This window comes from Martes martes (genome assembly GCF_963455335.1).
Source record: "Martes martes genome assembly, chromosome: 8".
In the NCBI taxonomy this organism is placed as follows: Eukaryota; Metazoa; Chordata; class Mammalia; order Carnivora; family Mustelidae; genus Martes; species Martes martes.
Window position 1 is genome coordinate 60309251 of NC_137895.1, and position 12735 is coordinate 60321985.

Consider the following 12735-nt stretch of genomic DNA (forward strand, 5'->3'; position numbering starts at 1 on the left):
CCACAAATTAAGGGACCTGGGGTATTTATTCAATGATTTCCTTCAGTCATTGGTAGATGGTTACTCCTGGGGTGGATGTCAATTCCCAATACTTCTCTGTCTGGCATGTGGACAAAGTAGAGTCTAATCATAAGGAAACTTGAATAATTGGAAGATAGACCAGAGTGTACTTCCCTGAGAAAGCCCAAAATGATATGGATGGGTTATCAAAACAGTCTGCTGCAGACTACTCCTTGTACTCATTCATGTCCTATAACAATATATTCTTACAGCTCCCATACCACTCATTCAACATGAACTTCATCCATGGCCAGCACTTCTATTGTCTAAGTTTATTATTGCCCAGTGGAGTAACTCAGTCTCTAATTTCCAAGAGGGACCACCATTGGTTATGATGCCTTTTCAAGCTGCTGTTGCTGCAATTGCCCATTATTGGGCATGGACAAAGAAACCATAGTAGATTCTCTGATTTCCAGATATATACTTACTGGTCCTCATTATGCAGCATCAACCCTATCTCCTATGATAATACAAGTCATTTTCCCTACCAGTAGAGTATGCCAGGGGAGTATCGCTATCTTTGCCTCTCTGTCTCCTGTGAAGAACTTACTGTATCACTTGATAGATGCCTGTTTATGGTCTCTCTAAGAGCCCAGTTGCATTCCCGAAGCTGGATCCTGAACGACATAGGTCTCTGCTGCAGAGAACATGGTCTGCAGAGAACCAGGAACCTAGGGGTCTCTGCTGCTAAATTCTTAGACTTTTCTTTGGAATAATTTTCAGAAATGAAACTTGAATGCACATTTTATTGCTCTTGCTCTGTTTTCTACTCCATACTAGTGGTCTTCAGAGTCAATAAATGTGTTACTATAGCCCCCAATATCCTAAGAGGCCCACCTAGCACTGTGTATCTTTCTTAGAGATAAGAGTTATAAGAAGCAACAACTTATTCTTTATCTTAGATGGGATATGCTAGATCATTGTACCTCTATAATATTCACTAATAAGGAAATCCCCTGTATTTCTGCAGGGTTTATTTTAGACCCTACGGTACTTTACCATAGTTCTTTCCATTGCTTGCTTCCTGAATATGATCTTAAAAATGTCATCGGTGTAAGAGAATAATTTGAGGTTTGATAGAATATCCAGATGATCAAGTTTACTTTGCACTATATTGTAACAAAGAGCAAGAAAATAATTACAGCTATAGCATAAAACAATGAAGGTGTATTGCTGTCCATTCCAAAGGAATAAAAGTTGTTCTGCTCCTCTTCCTTCTTAGGAATGAAAAGTACACATTCACCAAATCAATAGCTACATGAAAGTGCCAGAGGCTTTGTTGATTTGTTCTAGTACCAAATCCATATTCAGCATATCAGCTGAGAGTGGGGCTATCCCTTGGTTACTTTAAGACTGTACTCTACCATTTGCAAATCTTCAGGATTTTTGGTGAAACAAACAGTGGTATGACAAGACTACCACACCCGTCTTTAAGAATAGCTCTAATCACTGCCATTCAACTTGAGATATCCATTGCTTCTGATTTTCTATGTGGGTCACAGATGTGTGTGTGGCCTTCCTTACATTGAAATCTTGACTCTTACTCCACAGCTAGCCAGTGTGAGGATTCTGTTAGCTGCTAAGTGTGTTTATCTTAATGACAAACCCGTGACTAGAAAAATGATCAGTGATTGGTTCTCATACCCTTTGGATCCACTGTAAAGCAAACTTGAGGCAAAAATGCATTTATCATCTGACCTGTGTGTTCCCTGCCTCTAATGGAGGGTCATAATGTTGTTTTACGTTCCTCAGTATTGCTTCCGTTCCTAATATATCTATTAGCCCTTGGAAGATATATTGCAAGTCAGAAAACCAGATTGTGATTTTCCACTGTGGTAACTGACATTAGCATTCTGCTCATCAACTGTTTATTGTTTCTGATATTTAGTCAAATAATGACCTCATTGGCTGCCCATCTCCTTACCCCTAATAACATAATGGTTTATTCACCCTCATCACATATTCCCATGTATTGATGGCCTCCTGCTGGCCATTCCAATCTTGCTGCTCATTATAGTAATTGCATACACCTTGCTGTTGACAATTACATGCTGCTATCTGGCTTCTGGGTCTCTTGAATCCAATCATCTCCATTGATGGTACAGTTTAAATTGCTGTATCTGCCTGCAGTGACCTCTTTTGAGGTCCTTTTCTTCCAACAAAGCCATCCTAACCAACTACCCTTCTATGCCCATATTAAATTCACTTCTTTGTCATAAAGTTTTCTCAGATCCCCCAGCCAGAATTGGTTGCGCTTATGTTTTTTCCATTTTTAGTTTGTACTGGATTATCATATCTTCTCAGGGTCTGTATTAGAGGCAGTGTGTGTTTCACTGTAGTATAAGATCCTTTAGTACAGAAACTTTGTCAAGTTTATCAATTTATACCCTTAAGTCTTCTTCCTACAGCCCTTCCTCCTTTTAGGAATGGTTGAAGTCATCTGAAAAAAATTAACGCATGATTTGAGAAAACATGAAGTGTATAGTACAAAGATTCTAGATGTTTATATGTTTTAATAATTAATATTTGATTATTTGTAAATATAAGAAATTGAGCAATAAGAACAATTCGGAGTTGTGATTCTTTAGATCTATCAAGGCAGGGGTAAGGTATATTCTATAAAAATGTATTTACTATGCATGAGAATCTCATCCACAAAGAATGACAAGTAGAATGGAAATTTATTCATTTTAATGAAACAATTGATATGTCTTACACAAAAACCCTTCTGCGTCTAGTGTATTACATTTTCCAGTGACTAATTTAAATAAAGTAACATGGATAAAGTCCTTGTAATGGTCAGTCTATATATATACATATATATAAATGTATCTATGTATATCTTGAAATGATTACAGAAGAACATAACAATAGTGATTTCTTTACATTAGCAATTCTGTTCTAGTTTATTTTATCTGAGGATCTCCAGGGCTTTACAAACATTAACATCTCCCTCTTATCCAGTGAGATAAGTATCATTATCCAAGTTTTATAGTGAAGTGATGGAGGCACAAAGAGATTAAATGATTTCCTCAAGGTTACCGCCAGTTATGACAAAGAAAAGGATAGAAGTTAGATTTATGAATCTCAGTCTTATGCTTTAACTATCCTTGGGCTCTGTGTATTCGTCACCAAAGACATCCAGATAAAAAACATTGAGAACACAGTAAACAAAGACCATTTAGGTAAAAGCCAAATATTTGGATATTCAACATCAAATTGATTAAACAGATAAAAGCATTAAATACAAAACTGGAAAGCTAACTTTATTATAAAAAAGGTGATCCGTAGTTTGTAATTAAATAAAGCTGGATGAGATTTTATTACTTTACATGCCAGTCAATTTGTATGCAAGAGTATAGGACTATGCTTCAAGAAACGCCTGAAAATATGTATGTTTCTATATTTTCATCATTTGAAACTTATTAATGTGGCTTATGGTAATCTATACACCTAATAACTATATTTGGCTAATATGTTTTCTTTGCGATTTGTTTTTAACAATCTATCGTGTCAGATTAAAAGGTTAAATTAATTTTCTAAGTGACCTGTATGTGAAGTAAGAATTGTATTGTGAAAGCAGAACAGAATTTTTTCTTTTGTTCTGGTAAGTCAGGCAAAAGAATTATCATTGTACAGATTACCTAAGTATTCATAAATCAATACCTGTAATATGTATTTGTTTATCTACTGATTGTTTATAAGAAAGAACATTGATCTCAGGTAACCATTATAAAGTTCTAGGCATTCTTTTTGTTGAAACCGTATTTCTGTGTCTCTTGAAGACAATCCAGTTACTTTGGTTTTAATATACAAGAATCTGAGTGTATATGTGTTTCTCTGTGCACACATGCTTGTGATAGATATTTTTAAAAAGATAGGAAAAAGTTTGTATCTACTCCCTGCTACTCTTCTCTTTGATCTCTCAAGAGAGGAAATGTAATATATTTGAAATTCACAAGTCCCAAGTTTTTGTGATTCAATCATTCCTCCTACTGAAATTTTTGACAAATTGTTTTTAAAAAAATTGCTCTTGGGAATGGGGAGGGCATTATTATTCAATGACCTTCAAAAACTCAACAGAGAATAATACTTACATAATGTAACCTCATTGCTGATCAGGATTTAGTCCAATGATTTGATCAAGTAAGTGGAGGTTCTCTTCATCCCTTGACTAGAGGACACATACACTGATGACGTCCTCTACTTATTCTACCTATCAAACTCCCGTTCCACCTCAAGATAAAGTAGATTCTACCTATTTTCTTTTTTTAAGATTATTTATTTGTTCGTTTGAGAGAGAGAGAAAGAGAGTGAATGAGAGAGAGCACACAAGCAGGAGCAGGAGAACAGCAGAGGAAGAGGGAGAAGCAGACTCCCCGCTGAGCAGGGAGCCAGATGTGGGGCTCAGTCCTAGGACCCTGGGATCAGGACGTGAGCCGAAGGCAGATGCTTACCTGACAGAGCCACCCAGGCACCCCTGGATTCTGCCTATTTTCTTAAACCTTACGTGATTGCTTTAGAACATGCTCTCCGTTAATACATATTGCATTTTTATCTGTCTCTAATAGACTATAAATTTCCTTATTTCAAGTATGGTATCCTTTTCATATCTCTACAGGCATACCTTGGAGACATCACCTGTTCAGTTCCAGATTGCTATAATAAAATGAATATCACAAACAAGCAAGTCAAATAATTTTCTTCCCCTGTGCAGAGAAGTTATGTTCACACTATACTATACTGTAGTCTAGTAAGAGTTCAGTAGCATTATGTCCAAAAAAATATGTATTATAAGGGAAATACTTTATTGCTCAAAATTACTAACCATCGTCTGAACTTTCAACAAGACATAATCTTGTTGCTGGTGGAGAGTGTCCCTCCGTGTTGATGGCTGCTGATCAGGGTGGTGGTTGCTGAAGGCCAGGGTGTCTGTGACAATTTCTTAAAATAAGATAGCAATGAAGTTGACTCTTCCTTTCATGAGTGAATTCTCTGTACAGGTGATGCTGTACATTTCACGCACAGTAGAACTCTCTCGAAATGGGAGACAATTCTCTCAAACTCTGCTGCTGTTTTATCAGCTCAGTTTATGGACTATTCTAAATCCTTTCAAAAATCCTTTCAACAGCCTTTTCAGCCGGAACCACCAACTTCCAGTAATTTGCCAAAATGACCAACACAAAGGGAAAGAGGAGAGGTACCCGTTACATGTTCTCTAGGCCTTTTAGAAAACATGGAGTTGTTCCTTTGGCCACATACATGCAAATCTACAAGAAAGGTGATATTGTGGACATCAAGGGAATGGGCACTGTTCAAAAGGGAATGCCCCACAAATGTCACCATGGCAAAACTGAAGAGTCTACAATGTTACTCAGCATGCTGTTGGCATTGCTGTAAACAAACAAGTTAAGGGCAAGATTCTTGCCAAGAGAATTAACGTACGCATTGAGCGTATTAAACATTCAAAGAGCCGAGATAGCTTCCTGAAGCGTGTAAAGGAAAATGATCCGAAAAAGAAGGAAGCCAAAGAGAAAGGTACTTGGGTTCAGCTGAAGCGTCAGCCTGCTCCACCCAGAGAAGCACATTTCGTGAGAACCAATGGAAAGGAGTCCGAACTGCTGGGACCCATTCCCTGTGAATTCATGGCATGATAAATATAAAGAAAATAAAAGACCTCAAGGCTGTAAAAAAAAAAAAAAAAAAAAAAAAAAATCCTTTCAACATTCTTCACAGCAGCTTCACCAGGAGTAGATTCCCACTCAACAAACCACCTTCTTTGCTCATCCATAAGAAGCAACTCCTCGTTGTTTAAGTTTTATCATGAGATTACAACCAATCAAATATAATAATGAAAATTTTGAAAAATGTGACACAGAGACTCAAAGTGAGCCAAGGCTGTTGAAAAAACGGTGTCAGTTGATCTGCTTCATACAGGGTTGTTACAAACCTTCAATATGTAAAAAATGCAATATCTGAGTTGCACAATAGAGCAAAGCACAATAAAACAAAATATGCCTGTATAATTATTACATACAAATCCATAAGTACTACAACTACTAAGTGTCATTCTAAGTTTGCAGGAATGAAAAACAGTCTCTTCCCTTAGGGAGATAGAGATCTCAAAGTTTAGCAGAGAAGACGGACGAGAAAAATATTTAAACAGCAATATAACAAGCACAAATAGATGTTATTATTTGAAACCATACCCTAAGGGAGTCAAGGAAAGCTTCCTAGAGTTGGTGACTCCTAAATTCGGTGTTAAGGAAGAATTAGGCATGAACCAAGCAGAGGATGAGTGGAGGGGAGCAGTCCAAACAGATGGGACAGCATGAAAGACCGCTTTGGGTTATAAACTAGTAAAGGCAGATACAGAACTTAAATTTTGAGATTAGGGTCAGAAAAGTTGAGATTGAAACAGAAGTCACAGATACCAGACCATGGAAAGGATCTTAACCTGGGCAACCACATATTTCCATCTACCAGTTTTTGCCAGTTGTGCTGACACAACTAGAAATAGCATTCCCCTTAACTCATATGTGTCCCACTTTGGACAATAAATTCTAAGGTCACTGTAATTTAAGACTATCTCCTGATTTTTCTTGTTATTGCAAATAGTAAGGAGCCTTTGAAAGATGTTTATAAATATTGATAAGTTCAATAAACCATTTAGAAAGACTAATCCGGCACCTGGCTGGAAGATGACAGCCAAGCGAGTGAGGTTAAGGCCATAAAAACTAGTACAGAGCCCCCAAAACAAGCCAAGTGAGAAATGATATGGACCTGAAGGGTAGTGATGGTAAACAGGATCGTAAAGAAGAAATCATTTCAAGAAGTGTTTAGGAAGTAAAATAACCATCAAGTTTGAATGATGGAGAAAAACAAGGAGGAAACCGTTAGATACTAACTGTGATTCAGAAGAATAGAGGCAACTAAGTGAAGGCGGAGAAACGGAGAAAACTCTAGGATGTGTGTTTTGATGATGGAATAGCATAAAATGGATCGTAACGTGTGTGGCAATAATTGTAAGGTAACTGGCAAAGTTTCTTAGACACAAATATCAGGCAACGGTAATGTCAGCACTGTGAAGAGTGATCCTAGAAAGAAGCACGGAATAATCAGGAGCCTGTTTGGACAGGACAGATGTGGGGCACTGGGACAGGCTGCCCAGTTCTGCAATAGCGTTCCTGGTGTGAGCTGCCCTGTGAGTCAGGGGTCAGAGCCAGCAAATCCGAGCAGGAATCTGGTAAACAACTCATTATTGAGGCTAAAGATTGATAGCAATATAAATGAGCTGATGATACAATAGGTAATCGCCTAAAGCACAGGTAGAAACAAAATAACAAGATCGAGGACTCCCTGCTGGGACAGGGAACAATGAAGAGAGCATCGGTGAATAAAACTGACAAACAGATGACTGCAGAGCTGTTCCTGACCACAGAAGCTGGAAGAATGACAAGGAAAGAAGCAGGCAGACGTAAGACAAAATAAATGAGTGCTCGCTCACTGCGGTTCAATTTCACTCAAATAAATGGGGTGCCTGTGTGGCTCAGTCGATGAAGCCTCCAACTCTTGACTTCAGCTCAGGTCATGACCTCCCCTCATGAATCAGGGTCACGATCTCGGAGTCCTGAGATTGAGCCCCCTGTCAGACTCTCCACTCAGCGGGGAGTCTGCTGGAGATTCTCTCCCTCTCCCTCTGTTCCTCTGACATATTCTGAATAAATGAATAAGTAAATAAATAAGTCTTTTAAAAAAATTTACCCCCAAAAGTAAACTGTCAAGTGCCAAACTTAATAGATGACCTTGTGAATTCACAGGCAGCGACATCCGCAAGCAGTCGAAGCAGAGGCCGAGGGTATTGCTAGAGCCGCGGTCATTTCATTTTTTTTTTTAATAATTTTTTTTTTAAGATTTTATTTATTTGACAGACAGAAATCACAATCAGGCAGAGAGCAGGCAGAGAGAGAGAGAGTAGGAAGCAGGATCCCGCTGAGCAGAGAGCCCGATGCAGGAGTAGATCCCAGGACGCCGAGATCATGACCTGAGCGGAAGGCAGAGGCTTTAACCCACTGAGCCACTCAGGCGCCCCCATTTCATTTTTTTTACACGCAATGAGAGCAACAGAAAAGTAAAATTTCAAAATGAGATGACAAAAATAAGTGTTGGTTGCTATGTGATCAAGTCTTTATGCTTTATAAGATAGCCAGAATATTCTCTTTTATTTTATGTAGTCATATGTAAGAAGGTAAACAGTTCTTATTGTCAAATGTGATTGAATTTTTTCAATGAAATAAATTATGCCAATAAAAATTCATCTTCTGGAAGAATATTTTATCTTATAGCTATCCTTCTGATTTTTTCCTTCAACAACCCTCATATATTTCAGAAGCTTGGTATTCTGCTCCTCACCTAAAAATCCTTACTTCAAGGTGATGTGTTCTATTAAATTACAGTCACAGGTAATAGCACGAAGGAAATTAAGAGCTAAAAGCTATCATGACAGAAAGGTTCGAAAATTACTGAATAGTAGTTGGAAATTTAAAGTATGAACAACTTTCAAAGTGATATCTGGATGTTAGATTCAAGCTAGTATGTCTAATCTTAGATATCTGCTTAAAAGTAGGATGTTCTGTCACTATTAATTAATTTAAAATATTTATTAATTCATTATAAATTAATTTATTAATTTAAAATTATTGGTTAGACATTTATTAATTTAAAGTTATAATTTATCTAAAAATTGTGTATTTTATGTCATACCCAAATGAATGCTGTATTAATGAAACCTACCCTCTTATTAACCAGCCACTACATTAAAACAAATAAAACAAAATGCAAAATGACCCTTTCTGTCATATTTGCAGTCAGTCATCTATTTCTAAAATAACTCTCTATGGATCTGTAGTCAGGAAAGATTATACACAATGAATTGATAGATTAAGGAACAATAAAGAATAAATATCAGCATAATCTATAAACGGTCAACATAATTAGTGTTTGCAAAAGTACTTACTTTAAAATTGGGCTAATAAGATTTAAGCAAATTAAGTTCCTATGTAAGTCCGAGCTTTTATAAGTAACATAACTAATATGCCATTAAGGCCCGTTGTTAGTTTCATTGGGAAATTATCTTCTCATTGCATCTGTCCAGGCTGAATACAATTCATTTTATCGTCCCTCATAACTCACTTCTTATGGTTTTATGGAAGTGTATGTAGTAGTTTCACCTCTGGCTCTACCCTGTGTTCCACTACATCACAAACTCATTTAATGGTGATATTAATGATTTTAGAAATCACTACAAATGGTTGGCAGCATCGTTGTCATTAACGTCTCAAGGGAACCATACAAGTGAGTTTTATCAGCTTGAGGCTGAGGTATTTGATGAAGTAATAACAAACTCGCTCCGAATTGTCTTTCATTACCCTTTATCTCTCCTAGAGAGAATATAACTTATTCAAATTATAATGGCCTCTGTTATCAATGAGCTTTACTATTTATTTACCTGCATCCAGACATGCAAATGCACATGCATTCTGTTTTTTCAACCTACCTGTAATGAAATTTCTTCACTATCAGAATCATGCACAATCACAAATTACAAACTAGTTTCTAGTATAATTTGCTTAGCATTAAAAAAAAAAAAAACCTACTCATTCTTTTAATATACTATCTTGATTAAAGGAGTAAAATCCAATCATTAGGGTTGAAATACAATATATGATAAACAACTTTTAAAGTAAGATCACATTTCAATTAGGAAGTAGTTTTGTTTTTCTCTTAAGCAACATATGAAGTGAAATTGTGCTGAGGCTAACTTAGGTTAAGCAGAGAATTACTAAAGACAGGGACTCCTGCTCAGCACAGATATCTAGGCATCTACTTTTTATTTTAGCTTAGTTATCTTTATTTATAGTCCTTATATTTGTATAAGCTGGGGAATTTCAAAGCATTTTCATACTCCCTATCAGTTGCATCCCCTTAAGGGTTGGTAAAATAGGGTAAAAAGTTACAATTATGTGTAATTGACAGAGAGAGGAGATCCAGCAAAGTGCTCTGATAGCCTGTAAAGAGAATCAAGGGAAGAGTGTTCCCTGGGCCATTCCTCTTTCCACTCTGCCTTGTCTGCTTTTGACCTTGAGAATAACTCTGTCTTCCTTGTCTCTTTTAACATATGTCAACAAACGATGCAAAAAAAGAAAAAAAAAAGAATCTTACAATGAAGTTAATGATGATTCATTCTTACAATGAATTTTTATTGACTACTGGCTTCTTGCCACACCTGTTCTAGATATGGAGGATGATATAGACAAAAATTTCTACCTTCACTGCGTTCTGTCAAAGGTAATATGTATAAACGCTATGGAAAAAATAGAAAAATCATGTAAGGTAGAAGGAGACTGCGAGGGATTGCTTTTAATTTTAAAAAGTGTAATGGAATAGGCCTCAATGACATAGTAATAGACTAGAAAGAGATGAGGTAGTAAAACTACCTTATAGAAAAAAATGAGGCATTTGTAACAATAACTTCCAATGGCTTTCCATTTTCTATTTTGTGAAATGTTCTTGATATACCATTAGATTCAATCCTCCCAATAACCCTAAGAAGTAAGCAGGACAATTGTGACTATCCCCATCTTGCAGATGAGAAAACACATTTGAAGAAATTAAATGTCACAAGCACCCCTGTATTAATTTTCCCCTTCCAGACCATATTTTAACCCTTTCATTTAATACTCCACAGGCCAATGCATTAGCTTCATTTGAGATTCTTTCAAGCAAATGAAAGTCCCTAAAATTAAAGTGCTAACATTATAGCCATCAATGACATCCACAAAGGTAGAATCATGTCTGTTCTATTCACTAATGATGTCATTTCATTAAGTGCATTAGTGCCCAGCTCCACTGGACTTCCTGATTCTCAAATACACCCGTTAATTGTTTTCTGCTTTCTCTGACTAGAAGCAGTTAAATACTTGCCCACATAATCTCTTTGTCTATCCTTCCATTATAACATCAGATAGTCTTTAAAGTTGTTTTCTCACATTTTCAGATGGTGGATACTATTTTATCATTTGAGTCTTAAATTTGTCATCCCATTCAGATTATTTATTGTCTATCTACTCCCAACTAGTGTGTGAACTGTCTGTGAGCAGAAACGTTGGCACTGTGATCACAGTGGTGTTTTAAATTCTCACAGCTTGGGGTGCCTGGGTGGCTCAGTGGGTTGGACCTCTGCCTTCGGCTCAGGTCATGATCTCAGGGATCGAGCCCCGCATCAGGCTCTCTGCTCAGCAGGGAGTCTGCTTCCCCCTCTCCCTCTGCCTGCCTCTCTGCCTACTTGTGATTTCTCTCTGTCAAATAAGTAAATAAAATCTTTAAAAAAATAAAAAATAAATTCTCAGAACTTTACAAAACACATTGTAAGCACCTTGTATTTGTTGTTCTAGTGAAGAAATATTGGCTTTCAAGTCATCTCACAATTCCAAATATGTACTAAGCATCAGTAACTACAGAAAGTATTTGAAACTAGTAAAAGTAATAGGCATTATATCAAGTTCTTTTCTTAGCATTAAATTATTTAAATACCCCTACTATTATCATTTTCAGATCAGAAAAGTAAAGCAGAGAGGGCAGGTCTACCAACCAATAACTCTCAGAACCAAGATTTGGGTACATAGTCTTAACCACTCCGCTCTATGAAATTCTTCTTTGACACTATACCAAAAGATTATGACTATTTCCTGTGACTTACTATGATTATACTTAGTATAATATTACCTTTGAAAGATTATGAATATTTCCAACACACTGACAAGTCTAGGGAGTGCCATTTGCATGATTGTTACATGAACATACAAAATAATGTGAATAAATTGGGCAGGGGAGGTCATTGTTTTATTTAGAGTACTTTGAATAGCTTATATTTTTCTCCCTAATTCTATTGTCTTCTGCTCTTTCTGACTGGTGAGTAGTTAAATATATTTATCATTCTATCTTTCTATATTTATCATACATTTCTATATTTATCATATTCTATCATTTTTCTATTCACCACTAGAAGAAATGTAAATAAAAGTGTAAATATTTCAAAAAGAATACCTTAGTTCTATAATGTTCATACATAAATATACATTGGAAAGCTTAGATGTGTACCTGGAGGAAGGAGGAATTTCCATCAAAATATCAATGGACGAGAAAACTAGAAAAATTTCTAAGGTATGCATTTGTCTATGTTGTAAAATTAATAAGGAGAAATTCTTATTTCAACATCATAAATATTAGTTATCAGAGAAATTGGATATTACGGTGCAGGGGGAAGATTTATGCAAGACTTTCCCACATACTATAAAAGGTGGGACTTTCTTCTTCGCCTTAAAGTGAAAGAAAAAACAAGATCAAGAAAGCCACATGAGGATATAGACAACGGCGTGAAGTCTGAACCTTGCACCCATGATACAGTGTTGGGGAAAAAGCAGAAGTGAGTAGTGATCTTTTAGTGATCTCTATTAATTATTCCAAGTGTATTCTGCAGAGCCCATAAGTAGGATATTAATGTTACACGAAATGAGATTTCTATGGCAGATACATTTTTAAGATGCTTGATGGAAGTCAATTAAGTGTTATTTCTGAAAAACTTCTTGGAACTTTTAATGCATCAATGTGACTTCC

The 12735-nt window shown here is 36.4% G+C and overlaps 1 pseudogene across 1 annotated transcript; it reads left to right on the top strand.

The window, feature by feature from the left end:
* Positions 1-5223: 5223 nt before the first annotated feature.
* Positions 5224-5714, top strand: LOC308348425 (large ribosomal subunit protein eL21-like; annotated as a pseudogene). Its single transcript has one exon. The product of its transcript is annotated as a large ribosomal subunit protein eL21-like (transcript).
* Positions 5715-12735: the final 7021 nt, after the last annotated feature.